Source organism: Bubalus bubalis, chromosome 3 (assembly GCF_019923935.1).
Source record: "Bubalus bubalis isolate 160015118507 breed Murrah chromosome 3, NDDB_SH_1, whole genome shotgun sequence".
NCBI classification, from domain to species: domain Eukaryota; kingdom Metazoa; phylum Chordata; class Mammalia; order Artiodactyla; family Bovidae; genus Bubalus; species Bubalus bubalis.
In genome coordinates, this window is record NC_059159.1 from 64,751,564 (window position 1) to 64,778,378 (window position 26,815).

Here is a 26,815-nt window from a genome sequence, read left to right on the forward strand (position 1 = left end):
GACTGAGTACCTTGGTTTCACGGAGACCAATAAAACTTCAAGACAAGAAGCTTGCACCACTTACGTAGGCCGCAGGCGTCCTTCCGTTCTCCTGAAGGAGAGGAGACACTGAGGCCTCCCCGGTCGGATCTTAGAAGCCCAGGCATAATTAGTAAGCTTGGTGGGTTCCACGCTCCAGATGGAGACTCAGCCAGAGTGAGAGAGAGAGACATGGGGAGACCAGTCTTTCGAGGAACTGATCCCAATTCTTCATTTTCCAGAGTCTGTTTTTATACACTGAGATGTTATACAAAAGTCACGCAGGAACAGCAGTCCTGACTTTTATTAAAGTCAGGTGCTTCACACAAATGTATATAGAGGTCTTAAGGGTGTTACATCATCTTCTGGCCAGGGGGGCCTGCTGACAATTTATGACTCTCTCCTTGTGACAGCGGTCAGTCAACACTTATTTCTCCAGGGGTGATTATTCTTAAAACAGACGCCACTCAAATAAAGTTACATTCCTATAGGGTGAGGGTGTAGCGGGTTTTAGTTAAGGAAAGAATTTACTTGGCCTAAGGTCTAACGTGATTTACATCAAAGGTTAATACTTATTTCTTCTATATATTCATTAATGTGTATAAGGGCAGGGGATGTGGAGACTTAGCAGTAAACATAGGCTCAACAAATGAAAAACCCTTCACCAATACAATTTCTAATCAGCCCACTATACTTATACTAATAATTTTCTAACTTCTCTAAAGAACCTCTTTTTAGAAGGTTTAAAGCATCTCGTGCCTCTCACGGTTGGGAGGCTGTGAGCAATCAATGTGGCCGGACAAGCCTGTCAGGCAGGCTAGAGAACCTTCAGAGGAGTTTGTAGGTTGAAACACTCCTGTCACGCCCAGGAATTATTATTAATTGAAGCTCTAAGTTAACTCCTTCTCTGAAAGAGGTGGTGGGGGACAGCCCCCCGTAAAGTCAGAGATGTAGATGAGAGCACAAAGTAGTAAAGTAGGCAGGCTCTGGTTATGGGGTAGATGCTCGAGGATTTCCAGGGGGACTCCTGAGGCTCGATCCCGCCTTTGCGTATGTCGAGCCTCCTTCCTCATGACCTTTGCCACGGGTGGAGTGCCTCACGCCGGCCCCCAGCAGGTGGGGATCACACAGATGAATATAAGCAGGAAGCAGAGATGAGGGTGCCCTGAGCAGATTCCCAGAGGTAAGGATCTCAGTTATTGTGAGTATTACAGGATGCAGAGGATTTGCAGAAGGCGATGAAAGAAAACACATGAAGGTAAGCAGGCTGGGAGTAAGTAATGTATGTGTACAAGCATGACTTGCAGGCAGGCTGGGCGCTTCACATCTAAGAATTAGGCTCCAGAGCTTTTTTGCTTCCCCCCTTAGCCTTTTTCTAGAGTGCTGTGCTTTGGGATGGCTTTGGGCTGAGGTTCCGGCCGAGAATTTCCTTGCCATGTGGTCTGTGAAACATCAGAGGAGCTCTGCAGCAGACCTTTCTGAGGACTCTTACCTTGTTACCTGAAAACTATCCAGATTCTGGGTCGGGATTTATGGTTTCAAACTTTCTTCTCAAGCCATGGCCATCGTCATGGGTTCAGCTGGTTTATGTTTCATCTGTGATGGACCAGGCTTGGGGGTGTGGGCTTAGTATAGGCAAACCTTGGAGACACTGCTGGTTTGGTTCCAGGCACCCTGATAATGTGGGCTTCCCTGATATGTCAGTTGGTAAAGAATCAGTCTGCAGTGCAGGAGACCCCAGTTCGATTGCTGGGTTGGAAATATCCCCTGGAGAAGGGAAAGGCTACCCACTCCAGTATGCTGGCCTGGAGAATTCCAGGGACTGTATAGTCCATGGGGTCGCAAAGAGCTGGACATGACTGAGCAACTTTCACTTTCACCACAATAAAGTGAATATTGATATTACATGAACTTTTTGGTTTCCCAGTGCATATAAAAGTCACATTTACACTGTACTGTAGTTGGTTACGTGTGCAATAACATTATGTCTAAACAACAGTGTACAGGCCTTAATTATATGTTCTTGCTAAAGCATGCTAACCATCTTCTGAGCCTTCAGCAAGTCATAGTATAACATCAAGGTCACTGATCACAGATACCATAACACATATAATAAGAACGAAAATTTTGGCATATTGCAAGAATTACCAAAATAAGACACAGAGACAGGAAGTTAGCAAATGCTGTTGGAAAAACGGGACTGATGGGGCTTCCAGGTGGCAGAGTCTGCCTGTCAACACAGGAGACACAGGACATGCGGGTCAAGAAGATCTCCTGCAGCAGGAAATGGTAACCCACTCCAGTATTCTTGCCTGGGAAATCCCATGGACAGAGGAGCTTGGTGGGCTACAGTCCATGGGGTCGCAAAGAGCAGGCCTGACTGAAGTGACTTAGCATGCACAGCATGCATATATTTCTGTACAGCTTAGTGCCGAGGTTCCAAGTGCAGACTCTGGAGCTGAATTGTCTGAGTACTAATCCCAGCTCATCTGTGGCCCAGTCTTTATCCCTCTTTCTTCACATGAAAATCTACTTTGAGTACCTTGATTAGATTATTGAGTCTGTGGACAAATACCTCTCTCAATGTATATAAGATGTTTTCGATAATGCATTTATCGGAAATGTATTACTGTTTTGCAGACCCAAGTTCAGGAAGCACACTCTTTTCTATCAGTATCGTGTATGTGTGAGGTGGACCCCAGTGACCATGCTTCCCTTCCCTGGGCCCTCTTTCCTACTGTCATGTCACCCAGTGACAGAACTGATAAGACCACCAGTCGCGTTCAGGCACCCTCCTGTCCTGTTCTGGGCTTCAGTGTGCCTAGAGACACTTGCTGCTTTTCCAGACTGCCTTTACCTCTACATCAGTAGGTGTGGGGAGGCAGAGGCTGTGAGCAATACGCTGTGTCCGGGGCTTGAGCAGGTTGTCCTTATGACTCCAAGCTGTCTTCGTGAGGAGAAGCATGGGGCCTGGGCTGTGTGAGTCTGCTTCTCGCATCCTCCCCCTGGGGAGGTGACATGCCTTCTGAATTTCTCCACTACTCTATCTGGGGCAGCTCTATGTTTATTGGAGGGGAGTAACCAACCAGTGTGAAGTCCATCTCTCCTCGAATTTTTAGAGGTCAGAGAAGGCAATGGCACCCCACTCCAGTACTCTTGCCTGGAAAATCCCATGGATGGAGGAGCCTGGTTGGCTGCAGTCCATGGGGTTGCTAAGAGTCGAACATGACTGAGTGACTTCACTTTCACTTTTCACTTTCATGCATTGGAGAAGGAAATGGCAACCCACTCCAGTGTTCTTGCCTGGAGAATCCCAGGGACGGGGGAGCCTGGTGGGCTGCCGTCTATGGGGTCGCACAGAGTCGGACACTACTGAAGCGACTTAGCAGCAGCAGCATGGAGCATTACATGGTTTCTTGTAGGAAGTCTGAAGCTCTTCCCTATAACACAGAGTTTCTCCTTTATTCACAATATCCTGTTCTTTACATGTCTACCTGGTAATGATTTCTGTTCACCCTGTAGAATATTCTTTTCCAGCTCCTTCTCAGGTTTTTGCATCTCATTTTTAAAGAATACTCACTGTCTGAACCAGTTCAGGCTGCCATAACAAAATACCACAGACTGAGGGGCTTAAACAGTAGAAATGTTCTATCTTACAGTTCTGGAGGCTACAAGCCGGAGACCAAGGTGTCAGCATGTTGCCTTCTGGTGAGGGCTCTTTTCCTGGCTTCCTTCCTTGCCTTATTGTGTCCTCACACAGCGGGGAGAATGAGTGAGCAAGTCCCTGAAGTCTCTTCTTGTAAGGGCACTAATCTCATTAGGAGGACCCCAGCCTCATGAGCTCATTTAAACTGTCACCTCCCAAAAGCCCTACCTCCAAACACTGTTGCATAGGAGGTCAAGGCTTCAGCATGTGAGTTTTAGGGGATACATTCAGTGCATGCACACATGATCTCTAAACTAGAGGTGGACACACTCCTCACCAACAAGGAAGATGCATGGACTCGCTCCTGCAGCCTTAGAGGGTACGTTCAGTGAACACACACGTGATCTCTAAACTAGAATGGACACATTCCTCACCAACAGGGAAGACGCATGGACTCGCTCCTGCAGCCATGTCTGCAGGCACCTCTCTGTTGCTCTGCAGCCTCTGTTTCCTGTATTTGCCTCCTTGTAGGCCACGGCTCCTGGAGGGTGAGCAGTGTCCTTAGACTTGAATTTCTAGCACAGCCACAGGGAATCTGTAGGTATGGGTTACTGGATAAGTCAGCACTCTCAGTCTGAAACATCGATGTTATCGCCATGGTTTCGTCAGTGCCCACTGGCTGAACTCCCTGTTCCCCTTGGCTTTCTCACCCTGTCTCTGTGGTGCTGGCTCTCTCCCTGTTCTTTATATGATAAGCCGCTTGGCACAACTCTCTCCCTGGCTGCTTTGCTGGGTTAGCAGTTACAGGTTATCAGCACTTTCATCGTTCTGCATTTTTTTCTTGTTATCTATTACTGTGTGCACGTATGTCACACACACGGCAGGAAGCAGGCCCACACTCACCCTCATCATGTGTGTTCACCAAATTCCATTTGGGCCCTTCTCCCCAAGTATAAGGATAGCAAATTTCTTACATTTTAGAAATGACAGGATCTGTGGTTGTGAATCTGTGGTGTTTTAAGATATTTTTTCTTAAGCATGATTATACAGAAATCACTTCACTGGGAAACCTCACAAATTCCCAAACTGTCAAACAACATCCACCAAAATTCAAAATTGAACTGAAAACATAAGACACATAAACAACAAACAGTCTCCACCCCACCCCCATTAAATGAAGTTGACATTGATTTTTCACTTTGATATACTTGGAATTTTTTTTCGAATTGTCATAGTGGGTGAAGTTTTAAAGTTAAAAAGAGAGAAATTCTCGCCTATCAATTAAGACCAGAGGAAATCAAATAGAAAGCAAAGGCATGGATTATGTTAAAAATGGAAGGCTGTGAATATAGACATCAAATATGACTGAATGTGGGCTGTTTTATTTCCCTGAGCACTGCAGATACACGAAGCAGCTCTGATTTTTCAAGATTCAATAGACTGAAAAGTCAGTCAAGTGGCTGGAGTTCTATTTCTTTGATGGGGAATTAGGCAAGGAGGCCCTCAGAGCAGGTTTTGCCAATTTTTGAGGAAATGGTTGGAACAGCACTTCTCTAGTCAGGATTCATCATGAGCAGCACAGCTGATGGATGAGGGCAGAAAAGGTGGAGTGTGTGGGCAGAGTTAACAGCTCAAATACAGCACAGGGGCTGGGGGACAAAGAGGGATGCTCTGGGGGTGCAGCCCTGCGCTTTCTGCACCTGGGCAGCCCAGTATCTTTGGTTTGGGTTATTTATTTATTTTTTTTAAAGCAGTGCACCTGCTGCAGTGGTCTCCACCAGGCATCAAACAGTAGCATTTTTTATGCATCAATTCCATTGATTTTTCTTATGTTCAACTTGGCTTTCATTGAGAGAAGGACCCCTTTCCTTTTACATTTTCATTTTATTGGTTTCAGTTCAGTTCAGTCCTCAGTCCTGTCCGACTCTTTGTGATCCCATGGACTGCAGCATGCCAGGCCTCCCTGTCCATCACCAACTCCTCGAGTTTATTCAAACTCATGTCCATTGAGTTGATGTACCATCTAATCCTCTGTTATCCCCTTTTCCTCCCACCTTCAACTTCCCCACCATCAGGGTCATTTCAAATGACTCAGTTCTTTGTATCAGGTGGCCAAAGTATTGGAGTTTCAGCTTCAGTATCAGTCCTTCCAATGAATATTCAGGACTGATTTCCTTTAGGATGGACTGGTTGGATCTCCTTGCAGTCCACGGGACTCTCAAGAGTCTTCTCCAACACCACAGTTCAAAAGCATCAATTCTTCCGTGCTCAGCTTTCTTTATAGTCCAAGTCTCACATCTATACATGGCTACTGAAATAACCATAGCTTTAACTAGATGGACCTTTGTTGGCAAAGTAATGTCTCTGCTTTTTAATATGTTGTCTAGGTTGGTCATAACTTTTCTTCCAAGGAGCAAGTGTCTTTATATTTCATGGCTGTAGTCACCATCAGCAGTGATTTTAGAGCCCCCCCCAAATAAAGTCTGTCACTCTTTCCACTGTTTCCCCAACTATTTGCCATGAAGTGAGGGGACTGGATGCCATGATCTTAGTTTTCTGAATGTTGAGTTTTAAGCCAACTTTTTCACTCTCCTCTTTCACTTGCATCAAGAGGCTCTTTAGTTCTTTGCTTTCTGTCATAAGGGTAGTGTCATCTGCATGTCTGAGGATATTGATATTTCTCCCAACAATCTTGATTCCAGCCTGTGCTTCATCCAGTCCAGTGGTTCTCATGATGTACTCTGCATATAAGTTAAATGAGCAGGGTGACAATATACGGCCTTGACATACTCCTTTACCAATTTGGAAGCAGTCTGCTATTCCTTGTCCAGTTCTCACTGTTGCTTCTTGAATTGCATTCAGATTTCTCAGGAAGTAGGTCAGGTGGTCTGGTATTCCTATCTCTTTAAGAATTTTTCACAGTTTGCTGTGATCCACACAGTCAAAGGCTTTGGCATAGTCAATAAAGCAGATGTTTTTTCCTGGAACTCTCTTGCTTTCTTGATGATCCAGTGGATCTTGGCGATTTGATCTCTAGTTCCTCTGCCTTTTCTAAATCCAGCTTGAACATCTGGAGGTCCACAGTTCATGTACTGTTGAAGCCTGGCTTGGAGAATTTTGAGCATTACTTTGCTAGTGTGTGAGATGAGTGCAATTGTGTAGTAGTTTGAACATTCTTTGGCATTGTCTTTCTTTGGGATTGGAATGAAAACTGATCCTGTGGCCACTGATCCTGTGGATACTACTGAGTTTTCCCAATTTGCTGGCATATTGAGTGCAACACTTTCACAGCATCATTTTTTAGGATTTAAAATAGTTCAACTGGAATTCCATCACCTCCACTAGCTTTGTTCATAGTGATGCTTCCCACTTGACTTCGCATTCCAGGATGTCTGGCTCTAGGTGAGTGATCACACCATCATGATTATCTGGGTCATGAAGATCTTTTTCATATAGTTCTTCTGTGTATTCTTGCCACCTCTTCTTAATATCTTCTGCTTCTGTTTGGTCCATACCAATTCTGTCCTTTATTGTGTCCACCTTTGCATGAAAATTTCCCTTGGTATCTCTAATTTTCTTGAAGAGATCGCTAGTCTTTCCCATTCTATTGTTTTCTTTTATTTCTTTGCATTGATCACTGAGGAAGGCTTTCTCATCTCTCCTTGGTTTTCTTTGGAACTCTGCATTCAAATGGGTATATCTTTCCTTTTCTCCTTTGCCTTTAGCTTCTATTCTTTTCATAGCTATTTGTAAGGCTTCCTCATACAACCATTTTGCCTTTTTGCATTTCTTTTTCTTGGGGATGCTCTTGATCACTGCCTTGTGTACAATGTCATGAATCTCCGTCCATAGTTCTTCAGGCACTCTATCAGATCTAATGCCTTGAATCTACTTGTCACTTCCACTATATAATTGTAAGGGATTTGATGTAGGTCATATGTGAATGGTCTAGTGGTTTTCCTACTTTCTTCAATTTATTGGTTTACATAATGTTTAATAAAATGTTAGTTATAACAAGGTCTAGTGACACATGCAGTTTTGTGAGCAGATGAAATTGGTAAGCAGTGGTGGATGAAAGGAAAGTCCAGGAATACAGCTGGGCTCATTCACGTGTCACAGGCAGTCAGTTCTAAAAAGAAAATAAAACTCAGGTATTTGAGTAGGTAAAGTTTCAGGCAGTTAAGAGAGCTCTTTTTGTAAATGGCATGAAAATATGTGTTTACTCATTTATCTTTCATGTATACAATATTCAAATATGGATTAATTTATACAGACGTTATCATGCAGCAGTTTTTCTCAAAGGTTTAGTTTTATTTTGTGTCAGAGTTTCTTCTGCCCCTAACGGTGTCAAGTCTTCTTGCCCTTAATGCCCTGCTGTTTTTAGCATTTCTGCAGTGATGTCTCAGCTAACTTCCCAATCTTTTTTTTTTCCCTTTGATTTGTCTAGGGCATGATTCAAAATCTCCCATTAAAGCCAGCTCTAGCCAAGTTCGTTTTTATGATCCAGTTTTGTGAAGCACACTTGATTTTTTTGCCCATACTTCAACAGATTTAAAACATGATAACACCAACTCAATGGACATGAGTTTGAGTGAACTCCGGGAGTTGGTGATGGACAGGGAGGCCTGGCGTGCTGTGATTCATGGGGTTGCAAAGCCTCAGACATGACTGAGCAACTGAACTGAACTGAAGGGGTTTTGAGGGTAGTGATAATCTACGCATTGTGCAGGTCTGTCAGGGTATTGAGAGGAAGCAACTGCTTCTTTGGTGACAGATGATATCTGTACCCTCCAGTCTACAAACAGCATTCTATTGGCAACTCGATGTTTAGCAAAAGGTTTGGCTTTGCCCCTGGCTTTGTTTGTGCTCAGCCGTCTTCCACATTAGGCACTGACCACAGAGTTCAGTGGCGGAGCTTCTCACGAATGGTGATGTTAACTATCCAGCTGGCAAACTCATGGCTGCCGCCCGGATGGCACCACAAATAACACCTTAAACTTAACTATTGCTGTTTAGTCGCTCCGTCGTGTCTGACTCTTTTGCGACCCCGTGGGCTAGCCCGTCAGTGGGATTTCCCAGGCAAGAATACTGGAATGGGTTGCCATTTCCTTCTCCAGGGAATGTTCCTGTCCCAAGTGGATTCTTTACAGCTGAGTCACCTGGGAAGCCCAGCTTAAACAATAGGTCAGCAATAAAACAGAGTCCTAGTTCTTCCTCAAGGGATACATATACCAACAATCTGACACATATCTTTGAGCTGTTTGGTAGAAACCAAGACTCCTGCCCAGGTGGAAGATGGTGACTACATGCTGACCACAAGCACACAGAGCCCAGGCTGGTTGCAACTAGCAGGCTGATGAATAAGATAACCAAAGCATCACCCCGTTACCTCAGTGCTAAGCAATCAGAAGAAAGTCCACAAGCTGCAACACTCAAACCAAATGTTTCCTTTAAAAACCCTTCCCTGGAAACCATTGGAGAGTTCAGCTCTTTTGAGCACCAGCTGCCTATTCTTTAAACTTTGTGGCGGACAAATCGCAATTAGTCTTAGGTACGAACCAGACAGCACTTGGCTTCCTGCAGCAGTAAACATGTGAAGCCCAGAGGTTGTAATTTCAGAGTGACTGACTGGCTCTGTACCATGTCTAAACGCCCAGATGGAAAGGGAAAAGCAGTGTCCATCAGAGCGCAGGTGATGCTCACAGTGCCTGTTTTTTTTCCTCCTGGTTTTAGGAAAGAATTTCTAGAGAAAAGCCAATAATTTATGCTTTGCTGCTGACTTCAACAGTTTCTGCATGCCTATAAAATGTAAACGTGTATTGTAGGGAGAGGCTGGGGCTTTCAGGCCATGGCAAGATGTCTGGGTGCACAGGATGAATGAGATAAGAACACAGCCTGGGAGGAGCTCACATTCTAGTGATGCAGACAAACACCCCCAAACTCACGTGGAGATATGTATGGGAGTGGAGGAATAAGCTCTTGACTGGGGGGAATGGAAGGAGGAGGTGATCTCTGAACCTTGAAGCAAAGCAAGCACTTGTCAGGCAGATAGGTGTTCTGAGATGGCAGAGTCTGCAGCCCAGATGCCCAGCATCTTTGGAATATGTAATAATGGCCATCTTCGGGAAAGTAGAAATACACACAGAGATCTTTAAACAAGTAACCTCTTAGGATTAGTACAGTAATTACTATGAAGGCAAAGCGGTTACAGATGAGAGCTGTAGAGGGATTCTAGGCAATGGAGAGTCATTACAGGTTTCCGTGCAGTTCTCTGAAGTGTGTGTGTGTGTGTGTGTGTGTGAGAGAGAGAGAGGTTTGAAGAGAGATCTATGTGGCAATGTGCAAGAAACACTTGGGCAGGAAGTGGAAGGGTCTGAAAGCAGAGATACCCATTAGGAACCAGAAACAGTGTAGGCAAAGGAGGTAAGTTGTGAATTTCAGAACTGACAAAGGAAAGAGAGAATAAAAGTATAAATTTAGTTATTTCCCAGAGGGATCTGACCAGAGATTTTTTCATTCATTGACCAAACAATCAATCATTCATTTAATATTTATTAAACACACTCTATTTTCAAAGCATTGTTCTTTCAAGGAATAGAAAGAGGAGGATTTCTTTTGAGGGTTCAGTAGGGAAATCAGGCATTATACTCTACTAGTTGGGGTTCCCCAGAGAAACAGAATCAGTAAGATATATATTTATATAGTGACTGTGTGGTGGTGGTGGCTTAGTTGCTGAGTTGTGACTGACTCTTTCGGTACCGTGGACTGTAGCCGGCACCATGGACTGTAGCCTGCCAGGCTCCCCTGTCCATGGAATTTTCCAGGCAAGAATACTGGAGTGGGTTGCTATTTCCTTCTCCAGGGTGTGTGTTTATAGTCTGTTTCTTATGATGTGTATGTATATCTATCTATCCACCTAGAGATAGAGATTTATTTTAAGGCATTGGCTCACATAATTGTGGGTTCTGGCAATTCTGAAGTCTGCAGCAGAGGCCAATAGCTTGGAGACTGAGAAAAACCTGATGTTGCATCTTGAGTTAGGAGACCTCAGTTTTTTCTCTTAAGATCTTCAACTGATTAGACAAGACCCACCTATGTTATGGAGAGTGATCTGCCTTATTTGAAGTCCACTGATCTAAAGGCTCATCTTGTCTAAAAATGCTTTTGTAGCAATATCTTGGCTGGTTTTACCCTAAAACCTAGGTACCATGGCCTAGATGAGTTTACATATAAGATTAATCATCACACACAAAAATAGCTGAGAGAAACCTATGTGTGTGTAAGAAACTGTATTTGAGCTTAGCTTGGAAGAAAGGGATGAGGATGAATGTTTGAAATGGAAGACACAGAATGAAAATAAATAAAAAATAAAGAAAAAGCAGGGTGTGTATAGAGAATTATAGTTTCCTTTGATTAATGTGGTGTGTGAGGAAGGGAGTGATGGGACTTAAACTTGAATTTTTATTTTGAACTTCGTGTCCCATGAAGACTGAGGTGGAGGGGCTCCAGTCAAGCTTTTTGATCAAAGGATTGTGTTTTTGGGGTCAGTATGGAGTTCAAGCTGACAGCAAGGCCTGGTCAAGCCACCTCAGAGTCATGTGGCTTCCACGGGGGCAACTGATGCACCTTCTTGTTGTGTGACCATCTAGAATATGATTCTCTTGGAAGGTGGGTATGAACAAGTCCCAGACTATCATTTAGGGTTTCAAGATTATCAAAGAACATTATTGCTGGAACATTGCTTACAATTGTTTCATAAAAAGATATCACCCATTTTAAACAGAGGGCATAGATGAAAAAAAGAACCTGTGGGTGAAATGTAGCTGTTCAAAAGTGATTAAGATGGGAAATCAATTCTATTGTACTGCCTGAGTTCTTTCTTTAAATTCTTGATGAATTTGTTGAAAAAAATTCCATAACACTGGTTTCACTCCTGAGAAGGACTGATACATTATTTTCCATGACTTACTCTTTTGTACTAATAATTCTTTACTTACAAAGATTTAATGGTTGCTGATTAACCTATTTGAGTTAAGGCCTTTGGTTAATTGTAACCCTCTCAGTTCAGACATTTCTTATATGGCTTAAGCCAAGTGCAGAATTTCCCTCTTTTTGTGTTTTTGATTAATTTTTTTTATGTTTTTAAGGACATTGAGTTGTGGTCCATTTTCTATTATGTTGATCCATGGATTAGCCTAAAGGAACCCAGACATTTGATTTTGCTTCTTTGGAACAAAATATCCCCAGGCTTTGGGGAAAGTATGGGTGTATATTACTTGGGTCTTCATGGCAAGGGCTTAGTCCCTCCCATCCACCCATCCACAGAGTGTTTCTCTGTAGGACCTTGTAAGAGAGATATTCCATCTAGCAAACTTGCTATTTTTCTTTCTTAGGATAATAAGTAGGTTATATTAAACTGGTTTCTAGGAATCTAAATCTTAGATCCCCCAGCAGCCTGCCTGGGACCATATTGCTAAGGCTTTGGACTTTGGAGCCAGGCTTTCCGGGTTAGAACCTGGCTTTGTTACCTGTCCTGCGTGCTTCTGTGAGCTACTTAACCATTTTGCCCCCGTTTCACACCTGCAGAGTGAGGATGGGAATATAGCATCATTGCTGTGAGGACTGGAGGATTTAATGATACTCAGAGTTTAAACAGTGCCTCTCATGTGACACACGCTCCATAAATGCTAAGTCTTGTCATCTCAGGTGAGAACTGGGTGGATGTGTTGAGTTGTTCAGAAGAACCTTGTACCATTAACAAGTCTTGGATGACTGTTTTCAGCTGCATAAATGGAACTTTACTTCTCTGGGCCAATCACTAACCCTAAGCACAGCTGTCCGTGGATAAAGCTGTAATTTTCTCTTTCCTAGGTCCTTTCTCTTTTTAGATACCTAGTTATTGTTCCACCTGGAAAGACTCATTAGAGAAGCAACATGTAGTTAGTTTTTAAATGATGGAAGAGGATGGGATTGCCCCGACTGGGTCAGCTGTCACCTGCATAATGACTATGGGGTGGGTAGGAAGGTGCAGGAAAAGTTAGGATTTCTCTCTGGCCAGAGTGGAGACTTTTTTCTGCGTACATAAACATCCTTACAGACATAGTGGTCTTTAAAATTGATGCAGTGACATTTATGTGTGGATAAGTAAAATCACTTTTACGTATTATTGTATTATCTCCTGACTTTTGTGGCCAGACTGATAACTTATCAGGGATATTGTTCAGCATGCATTATACAAGGTCTGTAACTCTGGTGATGCGATCAGAACACATGTGACAATTTGTCTTCTTGTCATGCTGGTAATCTGGAAATCATATGTACCATGATAGGCAAAATGGGCAGTAATTATGTTTAATAAGAAAAATTCAGTTTTAAAACTGTCTAGTAATAGTGAAAATCTCATTGTAACTGCGTCTCCTATGTCTTATACGACTAGAAAAGCAAAGAGGAGGAAATGCATCTGCAGCTCCTATTCCTAAGAACCAGAACAATCAGAAAAACAAAGAGACATTCCTATTTAATTGGTTTCTTTTTATGTACCCTCTTGGTATTTCAGGAATCCCATTTTCTTTTTATTGGCATCTTAGCTGCTCTGTTTATGTGCCCCAAAGCTAGTGATTTTTTAAAAAACTTTCTATTTCTCTTCCTCAAAGCCTTTACGTAACTGCTGATCCTCTTTCCACTGTTATCCCCGACAGATGATTTGTTAGTTTCATTTCCTCTTCTGATCAAAACTCCTTTGTCTGGATGACTCCAAATTACTCACATCTAATCTTGCTGATTCCCTGAATGACATTTCCATGAAGTTATCAGCAGGAGGTGCGCTGTATGATGAAAAACATTAAAATGTGAAGCCTGTTTTGACAGCAAGATTCTTCCCTGGGCAATGCTAAGCAGTGTCTACGTCTGACCGGTGAATCATGACGAGAATCACAGGACTTAACAGCAGTAGTAAAACCTCGTGATAAAGCACCTTGTTTTCCCACCATTTGGATAACACAGTGGGTCCAATCTGCTCCCTCGAGACCAGAGTTATCATGACTGCATCTCTTTAATACGATCCACACTCGTGTGGCTCTCATTTTCCAGCAGACAAATGAGTGCCTACTTGATGTGCAGCATTCTAGTATCATGACTGGGTCCTCCTCCTTTTCTTAATTTTATTTTTTATTGACATATTATAGTTGATTTCTGATGTGTTAGTTTCAGGTGTACAGCAAAGTGATTCAGCCACACACACACACACCACACATACACACACACATATATATACACACATGTATGTGTATATAGGCTTCCCTGGTGGCTCAGTGGTAAAGAATCTGCTGGCCAATGCAGGAAGTGAGGGTTCAATCCCTGGGTCGGGAAGATCCCCTGGAAGAAGAAATGACAACCTGCTCCAGTATTGTTCTGTCACCCAGTTGTGTCCGGCCCTGTGACCCCCATGAACTACAGCACACCAGGCCTCCCTGTCCCTCACCATCTCCCGGAGTTTGCCCAAGTTCATGTCCATTGCATCGGTGATGCCATCCAGCCACCTCATCCTCTGACGCCCTCTTCTCCTTTTGCCCTCAATCTTTCCCAGCATCAGGGACTTTACCAATGAGTCAGCTGTTCGCATCAGATGACCAAAATACAGACAGAGGAGCCTGGTGGGCTACAGTTCATGGGGTCACAAAGAGTCGGGCACGACCAAGCGTGAGCACGAGCATGTGTGTGTGCATGTGCACGCATGTGTGCGTATATTCTTTTTCAGATTTTTTTTCCTTACAGGTTATTACAAAATGCTGTCTATAGTTCTCTGTGCTGTACAGTTGGTCCTTGTTATTTATCTATTTTATATAGTAGTGTGTATGTATATGTTAACAGGAGTGAGTTCTTCTGTTTTTGAATTTATGAAACATTTTCTTTTCACAACTTAGAGAACACCTTTGGCTCATCCTCATAGCAGTTTAAGAGGTTAAGAGCTTCAGTAATGAAGAGAAACCTGAGAACTGACTGCTCATTCCAGAACCCTGTATGCAGCCCCTGCTCTGCGTCTAATTCAGTGGCCACACTGCCAGGTGGGGGCATGTGGATAAATAAGTTCCAGACTTCACAGTCCGTGTCTTGGTGAAAGGATGCCGGGGAAAGGAGAGATGAACCAACGTGTACAGAGTGACATGCAAGACCCCTCACAGACGTACTTCTTAAATCGTGTCAACAGTGTTGGTAGACCTGGTGCTCCCTCTGTTTTACATGGAAGAGACCGGTTCTCAGAGCAGTTGAGTAGCTTCCTCAGGGCCCCGGGGCCAGTGTGAGCTGGAGCAGTGGTTTCCAGCAGTGCTGTCCTCCTTCCCGCCTGTGCTCTGTCTGCCCTTTGCACGGGCCCCTCACAGGCAGAAGGAAAAATCAGCAGGGCAGTGATTATAGGAGTTCATGGTCGTGTGTCTTCATGGTCGAGGAAGCCATCATGCAAAGAGTTCCAAAAACCTAAAGGTGAAACTGATGATCTATCAAAAGGGAGAGCACACGTCCTCCTTGAGATGGTGAAGTAGACTGAAAAACTAGAAAAACACCTGTGCTAGATTAAAGCATCCTGTCTCAGATTGCTCTTTCTCCACAGCCTGCCTCTTCTAATGTGCTCTGTCTACCATCAGCAGCTCTTCAGGTGCCAGGACACGGAGTTATATGGAAATTCCCTGTCACTGCAGCTACTTCAGTGTTTAGATTTTTAGGCAAAGGTTCTTTCCTGTGGTCATTTTTACAGGCATAACTTATGGGAGAATACCAATCACAAAATAGAAGCTGTTTTAAAATGAAAATGCATCTGATAGATGCTGTAGAATCTAGTCCTAGGATGGTGTAGCAATCTGAAACAGGCTTTGAGACAGAGAACATAAATATTCATCCATATCCAGTTCATTTGTCTTGTGCCTTCTGCTTCCATTACTCATCTGAAAAGACTGTGTGCATGTGTGTCTGTGTGTATATATGTCTGAGAGAAAGTCATTTTTCTTGAGAGTATTTTAAGTTTAATATTGCAGAAGGTGTACCAGCTGTATGAAAAAAAGGCCCCAGTTTCAGTGGACTGGAGCTGGTGTTAGTGGGCTTAAGGCTCCTATGTGAGAGCTCTGCCCCTTTGGACACTGAGTAGCTGATGGTTCCGGCCTCTGCCATTTGACAGTTGTTCCCATTGGGCAAATCCAAGATCCTGCTCTGACACCATGGCTGGCCTGTTTTTATAGAGTTTTCCTGAGACATGGCTGCACTAACTGGTTGACATGCTGTTCACGGCCGCTCTCATGCTACAGTGACAACTGATTAGTTGAGACCCTGTGGTCCAGAAAGCAGAAGATGTCTACTGCCTGACCTTCAAGGAAAAGTTTTCTGGCTCTAGTTGGGAGCACCCAGCCTTTATCTATGTTTACTGGACTTAGTCCTAAAATACATTGCATTGCACTAGAGCTTTACAAAACCAACATTGCATTAATGAAACTTAAGCCATATTTTGAAATACATCAAAGTCCTTTGGATATAGAAGACTAGGAATGGAATAGTCACAGTTTCTGGATTTTCTCTTGCCCCGAATTTGCATCCATAGGCTTCCAAATTGTATTCTCTTTCACAGACACTCTGTTGGTCTCGGTTTTTAAATCTGAAATATTTAACACGATGCAGTGCACAAAAAATGTGATACATGGCAACATAGAATGGGATTAAATTTTTAGGCTGTGGTTTTAATACTCTGTGAATTTTCCTGTTTCTTTCCTTCCTGTTTCACTGGGTAGCCTTCAGATGTACATCATCCACTGGAACTCATCCTTTACATTTCAGTTTGTCAATTTCCTGAATTTAACACTCTCATCACCATTATCTGCAAGCTGCAAAATACAAAAATCCTGTTGTGAAAATGGTCAAGAATCTCCATAAGCTCAAGTGTTGACTTCTTGGCACTGGAATAACAGATATTTCCTATGGTAATGTAAAAGAAAAGGAAAACCACCAATTCTTTTAGATTTCTAGGTATAGATCTTTACAGAAAATCTACAGATTTGTTTTATAGGAACAGAGGAAACTTCAGTGTTTCCTCTGTTCATTTTTAAAATTTCCATATCTTTAGGCTTTATTTTCCATATCTTTAGGCTTTATTTCCTCTGATCATTTTAAAATTTTCCATATCTTTAGGCTTTATTAAAGCTTTGCATGATACAGTTGTTCAAAAGACATTTTATGAAGCTGGATAAGTTTTTTGTCTAGTGATGCTGTGTTAGTGGCTCAGTTGTGTCCAGCCCCATGGACTGTGGCCCACCAGGCTCCTTGTCCCTGTTATTCTCCAGGCAAGAATACTAGTGGTGGTGGAGGTTTAGTCACTAAGTCGTGTCTGACTCTTGCGACCCCATGGACTGTAGCCTGCCAGGCTCCTCTGTCCATAGGATTCTCCAGGCAAGAACACTGGAGTGGGTTACTGTTTCCTTCTCCAGGGGATCTTCTCATCCAGGGACTGAACCTGGGTCTCCTGCGTTACAGGCAGATTCTTTACCATCCGAGCCACCAGTATTAATATGACAGGAACAGCATAGAGAGGTTCTGAAGTCCGTTTTAAGATGAAAACTCATATGCCAGCAGGAAAGAAGTCAGTAACAATCTGGATAATTTAATGAGGACAACCTTCCAGTTTTAATTACAGCATCACAAATGTGCAGATATAATAATTATGTTACCTTGATGTATATTTTCCAAAGGAATCCATAAAATAAATTCAAACACAAGCAGATGGCTATCATGAGTAGTATCATTTCTCCGTAGGAACAATACAATTGCATACATTTTTATAAAAAAAAAGATGAATAAAAACATCCCAAGCTACAATATATCATTTAAGTATTTTCTGCATGTCTTGTTTAAAAGCCTTTTCCTTATTATTATTATTTTTTTGCCCAAAGGGTTAGAGAGATGTAAACCTATGAAGATGCTAGATTAGCTTGTTTAATTCCAGTATCTCTAGCCCTCTCTAGATGGCAGCCAAGTCACAGGGTTTTTCAGTCTGCTTCTGTTGAGAGCCTACAGGAAGAACACAGCAGATCTCTTTTGTTGTTTGTCACAGTCCTCAAATAATGGTGATGAGCCTATTAAAGTCGGGCAACTGACATAATTGACATGAGAGGACGAATATAGCAAAGGATGCCTGTCTTAAGGCTGCACATGGAAACCAGAAAGCAAGGGACATAAAACAAGAAGGGAAGAGACTCAAGGGAAATGGGCCTGGACTAACTTGTATCCAGTTATTACGTGTGTGTGTGTGTGTGTGTGTGTGCGTGCGTGCGCACATGCGTGTGTGTGCAGCATCCTCTTTGAAGATCTCAGATTTAAAAACAGGCCAGTTGAGCTTCTGTGGAAGAGAATGCACATTTGGAAGCCTATGGATGCAAATTTGGGGCAAGAGAAATATCAGAAAGCGTGACTCCTAGTCTGCAACATCCAAAGGACTGACTTACTGTAAAATTTGATTAAAGCAAAGTGTCACTGATGCACTGGTTTTGGAAAGCTCTCGTGAAAGACAACGTATTTTCAGATTGAGGCTGGGTGACTGAGGATGATGTCCGTACTTGGCGCTCCTTAATAGTGAAAAGAGTCCGTGTTCTAGGACAAGAATACTTACTCGCTCATTTTAAATGGCTGATTGTGAATCCTAAGGAAAAGTGTTTGTGTAACATGTATTCAACATGCAACAGATATTTTTGACTGCTTACTGTGCACCAAGCCCTCTGTTCAGAGACCGGGATTTAGATGGGTGTTGGTCCCTACCCCAATGGCTCCATGAATGGATACTCTGCTAGGACAGATAAAGCTGGATGACATGGGACCCCTGTCTCATGCTTCTAGCATAGGATGGAGAACAGCTGATAAGATATGGTTAGATTTTCCATGAAGGTCTTTGTCCAGCACTGGGATTTAATAAAATAGCAATGAAAATATCAACAAACCCACATACATTTATTGTATATCTAAATAGGCTGTGTTTTAAATAACTTCATCTATATGTATTACATGAATCTGGCAAGGTGGGTATTAGTACCTTTATCCAGGGATCGAACTCAGATCTCCTGCATTGCAGGTGGATTCTTTACCAACTGTCAGTCTTTACCCCGGGAAGCCTTCCAGATGATGAAGCTCAGAGAAGGAAGATGTCCTTCCTAGGGGCACACCGCAGAGCACGCAGATTCCAGCCAGGGTCCTTGTGTCTCCAGCAGGAGCGCTCTTCTATTGCACCCAGCTGCCCGCACTGGGGGCTTCCCTGTGTGTGTGGTGTGTGCACTTCTTCCACCTGAGACGGACCCATCCATACAGAAGTGCTGGGGACAGCACGCACGGCCTTTCCTGGATCAGTCTGTGTTGGGACGACTCAAGGGAACTCAGTGCTGATGCTCCAGGGCTTACCCATCTGCTGACATGTTGTCAGGATCAGGAAGGGAGGTGTTTTGGCATCAAGAATATTTTTCATATCCCCTAACAGGTGCTGTGGTGACTCCTACTCCTCTGGTCATGATGCAACTTGAAATGTGGCTCAAAGGAAAGAAGAAACACCGCCTTTGGCACTTGGTGTCTGAAAGTGAGTGTCCAAATATAGGGACAGTGGCCGGGGAGGTGGACAGGTTCTTGTGGCTTCTGTGACCATAAAGACAGGATAAGTCTGCTCTGCAGCAGCCCTGTTGTAAGACTCAGTGTGAGCAAAGATGTTGTTCAATCGCTCAGTCATGTCCGACTCTTTGTGACCCAATGGACTTCAGTGTGCCAGGCTTCCCTGTCTTTCACTATCTCCTGGAGCTTGCTCAAATTCATGTCCATTGAGTCAGTGATGCTATCCAACCACCTCATCCTCTGACTTCCCCTTTTCCTCCTGCCTTCAATCTCTCCCAGCATCAGGGTCTTTTCCAATGAGTTAGTTTTTTGCATCAGATGGCCAAAGTATTGGAGCTTGAGCTTCAGCATCAGTCCTTCCAGTGAACATTCAGGGTTGATTTCCTTTAGGACTGACTGGTGAGTAAAGTGGTGGGTGTGTTAGTATCCCAGGACTACTGTAACAAAGTACCACAAACTGGGTAGTTTAAACAGCAGAAATGTATTGTCTCCAAGTTCTGGAAATTAGAAGTCCAAAATCAAAATGCTGGCGGGACCACACTCCACTGAACGGGGCAGGAGGTCCTTCCCTGCCCCTTTCCGGCTCTGGAGAAACTGGGCCAGCGTCCTGCCAGTAGCCCTGTGCTCCTGTCTTGCAGCTGCCTCAGTGCAGCCCTGGCCTCAGCCTCCAGGTAGCTCCCTTCCTGTGTCTCTGTCTTCTTGTGAGGACACCTGTTATACTAGGTTAGGGGGCACCCTAGTCCAGTATGACCACAACTTACAATCCAGTATAATCCAGTCCAGTAGAATCACACTTGTGATCTCCCAGTTTCCAAACAAGGTCATGTTCTGAGGTACTGGGAGCTTAACGATTCTAGCATGACCTTTTTTTGGTGCTTTTCTCTCATAACTATGTATAAAGCAAAGAGCAGACTCTAGCACTAACTCTGTCACTAACTAGCCATGTAGCTAGCATTTCCATCTCCCTGGACATTGGTTTGCTCATCTATAAAGTGTGGGAGCTGGAAAAGTTGACCTCTAAGGTTTTATCCTATTAGCCCGAGAATCAAGGGGCTGGGGCGTGGCCTCTGGGCATGCACCTCTGGTGCCTGGACATTGCTGTCAGGACAGGGTATGTGGCTCAACCAGGCTGGACACCATGCAGCTCTCTTCCTGCCCCGACACTGGTCTCCTTCTTCAGTCAGTTGTTAGGCTTTGAGGATCCTCAGGATCTGAGATTTCATTTATTTTACCTCTGTGCTGTCTGCAGTGATACAACAAAGAAAATGGTATGAGGGAGGAGGGAGAGATTTATAAACCAGAAAACTTAGAACTAAAGGAAAAAACAGAGACAGTGATCACAGCTCCAATAAGTTAACCATGATAGGCTCCAAGTCTATTGCTGGTGGAAGGGGACAAGCAAAATTATTGCCTCAGTTCTAAATGCAGATTGTATTGGACCAGTCTTTTCCAGCAGATTATTTTGTTACATTGAAGTAGATGTGTTTATGAGCAGGTTCAGAGCCAATTAATTCATAGAGAAAGTTGCCGGTGGACTGAGTTGCAGATCATTTCCTTTAGAATTGCTTCATTCGGTGCATCCAGCTGCCCAAGTGACCATCCCTTCACTCCCCTACCTGCGAAGATCACTCAGATGGGATGCAGGGACCTCTCTTCCCTCTAAGTAACTGCAGTGCTGTGCTTGTGAGCTCAGGAGTGATCAACAGTGTCATTCAACATACAGATGGCCAATAGGCACATAACAAGATGCTCAACATCACTATTAGAGAAATGCAAATCAAAACCACAATGAGATATCACCTCACACTCCTTAGAATTCAGTTTCAGTTTCAGTTCAGTCACTCAGTTGTGCCTGACCCTTCGCGACCCCATGGACTGCAGCATGCCAGGCTTCTGTGTCCATCACCAACTCCTGGAGCTTACTGAAATCCATGTTCATCAAGTCACTGATGCCATCGAACCATTGCATCCTCTGTCATCCCCTTCTCCTCCTGCCTTCAATCTTTCCCAGCATGAGGGTCTTTTCAAATGAGTCAGTTCTTCGCATCACATGGACAAAGTATGGGAGTTTCAGCTTCAGCATCAGTCCATCCAAGGAATGCTGCTGCTGCTAAGTCACTTCAGTCGTGTCCGACTCTGTGCGACCCCATAGACGGCAGCCCACCAGGCTCCCCCGTCCCTGGGATTCTCCAGGCAAGAACACTGGAGTGGGTTGCCATTTCCTTCTCCAAGGAATATTCAGGACTAATTTTCTTTAGGATGGACTGGTTGGATCTCCTTGCAGTTCAAGGGGCACTCAAAAGTCTTCTCTAACACCACAGTTGAAAAGCATCAATTCTTCGGCGCTGAGCTTTCTTTATAGTCCAACTCTCACAATCATATGTGACTACTGGAAAAACCATAGCTTTGACTAGATGGACCTTTGTTGGCAAAGTAAGTCTCTGCTTTTTAATATGCTGTCTAGGTTGGTCATAGCTTTTCTTCCAAGGAGCAAGTGTCTTTTAATTTTTTGGCTGCAGTTACCATCTGCAGTGATTTTCGAGCCCCACAAGAAAAAGTCTCTCACTGTTTCCATTGTTTTCCCATCTCTGTAATTAAAAGTTTACAAATAGCAAGTGCTTGAGATGGTATGGAAAAAGGGAACCATACACTGTTCATAGGAATGTAAATTGGTGCAGCCACTACGAAGAACAGTATGGAGATTTTTAAAAAGCTAAAAATAAAGTAGTCATATGATGCAGCAATCCCACTCCTGGGCATATATCTGGAGAAAACTCTAATTCAAGATGATACATGCATTCCACCCTTCATAACAGCACTATTCACAGTAGCCCAGACATTAAAGCAACCTAAATGTCCATTGACAGATGAATGGATAAAGAAGATGTGATATTGATACGTATATACAACAGAATACTAGTCAGCCATAAAATAGAAAGGAATAATGCCATTTGCAGCACATGAATAGACCTAGAGATTATGATACTATTTTAAGTGAAGCACGTCAGACAGAGAAAGACAACTATCACACAATGTCACTCATACGTAGAATCTAAAAAAAATGACACAAAGGCACTTATTTATAAAACAGAAATAGACTCACAGACTTAGAGAATTAACTTATGGTTGCCAAAGGTGGGGGGTAAATTAGTATGGGTTTAACAGATACAAACTATATAAAATAAGTAAGCAACAAGGATTTACTATAGAGCAAAGGGAACTATACTCAATATCCTATAATAACCTATAATGGAAAATAATGTGAAAAAAGTATATGATTGAATCACTTTGCTGTACACCTAAAACTAATACAATATTGTAATTGACTATACCCTGAATACAAATATGATTTCACAAACAAATTTTAAAGAACATTTTATAATAACAACTATCCATCATCTTTTTCAGAAGTAGCACTATTGGGCTATATTTTGTGTACATTAAAATTCACCCATTTAAAATGTGTATTCCAATGGTTTTCAGTGCTTTCACAATATGGCATATTAATGTTCACAGTATATGTGACCCACATGCACACTGGATAACTATCATACTGGATAGCTGTAACAGTCTGATTTTGGAACATTTTATTAACTCTTAAACTAGCGGTCACTCCCAGTTTCTGCCAACACTTCCACTCCCTGCCTTTGACGATCACTAATCTACTTTCTGTCTTTACAAATTTCATATGCTGATAATTGCATGAAAATGAACTCATACAATATGTGATCTTTATGACTGGCTTTTTTCATTCAACAGAATAATTTAAAGGTTTATCATGTTTTAGCAGGTACCAGTGATTTAGAACAGGCAGAGGAACCAGAGATCAAATCGCCAACACTGTTGTATCATCGAAAAAACAAGAGAGTTCCAGAAAAACATAGATTTCTGCTTTATTGACTATGCCAAAGCCTTTGACTGTGTGGATCACAATAAACTGTGGAAAAGTTTTAAGAGATGGGAATACCAGGCCACCTGACCTGCCTCTTGAGAAACCTATATGCAGGTCAGGAAGCAAGAGTTAGAACTGGACATGGAACAACAGATTGGTTCTAAATCTGCAAAGGAGTATATCAAAGCTGTATATTGTCACCCTGCTTATTTAACTTATCTGCAGAGTACATCATGAGAAATTCTGAGCTGGATGAAACACAAGCTGGAATCAAGATTGTCGGGAGAAATATCAATAACCTCAGATATGGAAGAAAGTGAAGAAGTACTAAAGAGCCTCTTGATGAAAGTGAAAGAGGAGAGTGAAAAAGTTGGCTTAAAACTCAACATTCAGAAAACTAAGATCATGGCATCTGGTCTCATCACTTCATGGCAAATAGATGGGGAAACAGTGGAAACAGTGACAGATTTTATTTTTTGGGGCTCCAAAATCACTGCAGATGGTGATTACAGCCATGAAATTAAAAGACACTTGCTCCTTGGAATAAACGTTATGACCAATCTGCTACTGCTACTGCTAAGTCACTTCAGTCGTGTCCGACTCTGTGCGATCCCATAGACGGCAGCCCACCAGGCTCCCTCATCCCTGGGATTCTCCAGGCAAGAACACTGGAGTGGGTTGCCAGTTCCTTCTCCAATGCAGGAAAGTGAAAAGTAGAAGTGAAGTCGTTCAGTTGTGTCTGACTCTTAGCGACCCCATGGACTGCAGCCTACCAGGCTCCTCCATCCATGGGATTTTCCAGGCAAGAGTACTGGAGTGGGGTGCCATTGCCTTCTCCGATGACCAATCTAGACAGCATATTAAAAAGAAGAGACATTACTTTGCCAACAAGGGTCCGTCTAGTCAAAGCTATGGTTTTCCCAGTGGTCATGTATGGATGTGAGTGTTGGACTTTAAAGAAAGCTGAGCACTGAACAACTGATGCTTTTGGACTGTGGTGTTGGAGAAGACTGTTGAGAGTCCCTTGGACTGAAAGGAGATCCAATCAGTCCATCCTAAAGGAAACCAGTCCTGAATATTCATTGAAAGGACTGATGCTAAAGCTGAAACTCCATACTTTGGCCACCTGATGTGAAGAACTGACTCATTGAAAAGACCCAGATGCTGGGAAAGATTGAAGGCAGGAGAAGGGGACGACAGAGGATGAGATGGTTGGATGGCATCACTGACCAAATGGACGTGAGTCTGAGTGAACTCCAGGAGTTGGTGATGGACAGGGAGGCCTGGCGTGCTGCTGTCCATGGGGTCACAAAGAGTTCCGATACGACTGAGGGACTGAACTGAACTGAATGATTTAGCTTCTTTTTGTTGCTGAATAATATTGCATGGCATGGATCCATCACAGTTTATTCTTTAACTCTCAAACTAGTGGTCACTCCCAGTTTCTGCCAACACTTCCACTCCCTGCCTTTGATGATCACTAATCTACTTTCTGTCTTGACAAATTTCACATGCTGATAATTGCATGAAAATGAACTCATACAACATGTGATCTTTATGACTGGCTTTTTTCATTCAACAGAATAATTGACCTTCACCAGTGTTCCTTCACCAGTGGAGGAACACATGGGTTGTTTTCACTTTTTAGTTTCTATGAACAGTGCTGTTGTGAACATTAGAAATAATTTTTTATGTGGATTTGTGTTTTCTTTTCTCTTGGGTTTACATGCAGGAGTGGAATTCTGAGTCCTGTGGAAGCTATATGTTTAACAGGTGGAGAAATGGTCAAATTTTCCAAAGTGGCTGCACCATTTAAAAAATCTGCCAGCAATATTTCTCCTAATCTTTGCATATGCTTGTTATATTTTTTTTTGTCCTTTTAATGATAGCCATTCTAGTGGATGTAAGATGGCATCTCACTGTGCTATTCTTTGGTATTTCCCTAATCATTACTGAGGTTGGGCATGTTTTTCTTCTGCTTATTGATCATCTGGAAGAAGGTCTATTTAGATTCTTTACCCATTTTTAAATTGGGTTGTCTTTTTGTTATTGACTTGTAAGTTTTCTTTGCTTTATTCCAAACACAAATTCCTTATCAGACCTGTTTAACAAATGTTTTCTCCCATTTTGTGAGTTGTTATTTCACTTTCTTGATGGTATTGTTTGCAGCACAAAAGATTTTAATTTTCACGAAGTCTGATTTCTCTCTTTTTCGCTTGTCCCTTGTGCTTTGCTCAAGGAACCATTGTCTAAGTCAGGGTCACAAAGATTTGCTCTTATGTTCTCTTCTAAGAGTTTTACAGATTTGGCTCTAACACCTGCGGTCCATGTTGAGTTAGTTTTGTCTGGCGAGAGGCAGGGCTCCATTTTCATCATTCACGTGCGGATGTCTATCCCACTACAGTTTGTTGCAAAGGCTGCTCTTTTCCCATTGAGTGGTTTCAGCATACTTGTCAAAATTCAACAGACACAACTGCTTTTTACATTTTATATTACCTTGAAATTTTTTCATATTTAAACCGTTTCAGTAATTATGCATGCATATATTTGCATTATGGTTTTTAATTTAATAACATACATATTTTCCAGATTTCTACAGAGAATTTCAAAATTTATACGCCATCATTTTGAGGTATGGTATTTTACCAAACTGTTTCACTGTATTTTGACACATCCATTGCCACATTAACTTGGGGGAAAAAATGAATGGAATTTTGATTGAGTTTGGAATAAAAATTTTGAATATCAGCATCTTTTGACTTAGACATACAGGGAATAATAATATTTTCTGTAATCAAGGGAACTGCAGAAATGGAGGAATTTCTAAAAAACCTCACCAGAGAAAGAATGAGATGTAGAAACTTGCCAAATCCAGTGAGCGTGAAGCAAACATTCAACAATACCCATAAGGACTCTTCTCACTCTCTCCTCCATGTCTTCTCAAAATACTAGGAAGATGCTGATGCCAAAATTAGCAGGCTAAGGTAAGAATTGGTGAGAAACCCATTTTGATTGTTACATAGAATTAGAAAATCCAGTTTAAAATAGAATCATGATTGGAGTTTTTGTTGTGAGGATGGGACTTAAGGTAGATCCAAGAATCATGAGAATTCCTAAGTTTTTATTCCAGATAAGTGAGAGGAGAAGAAATTATGCAAGTTCACTTTAACCAGATTGTGTCTTATAAAGTTAACATTTCCTTTTGTTTCAACGGATAGGAGAGGAAATTATAGAAAAGTAATAGGATCTAAACTTAAGTAAAATTATTAGGCTTTTTTTTTTCTTTTCTTTTTTTCTATTTTTAGGAGTTTCTCTTTGTGTCAGGCAAATTACCTAGACAAATCTTTAGCAAAAATAAAATGAGAACTAATCGATTAGGCAGTGAAGGATCTATAGGTTATTCAGGAAAGAACTTCTTCTGTAAGTCATTTGGGAATAAAACCATTTTACAGTGGCTATGAACTAATAAGGTGAGGAGGCATCGAGGGTAAGATGAGCCGAGAGCAAGTGTGAGCAGAACATACAAGAAGGTGCATGGAGGACTGGCAGGAAAGTAGGCAGGATGGAAAGTCAAGAAAATGAAATAAACCTAAACATCATTTGCATTGTTTGCATTGAAAATGCTAAGTTCTGATTTT

At 42.5% G+C, this 26,815-nt stretch overlaps 1 long non-coding RNA gene across 1 annotated transcript; it reads left to right on the forward strand.

Moving 5' to 3' along the window:
* Window positions 1-1,020: 1,020 nt before the first annotated feature.
* On the forward strand, window positions 1,021-26,815 carry LOC123332739. Its single transcript, XR_006549725.1, has 4 exons — window positions 1,021-1,276; window positions 19,161-19,256; window positions 25,767-25,809; window positions 25,977-26,815. It is a non-coding gene; the product is annotated as an uncharacterized LOC123332739 (long non-coding RNA).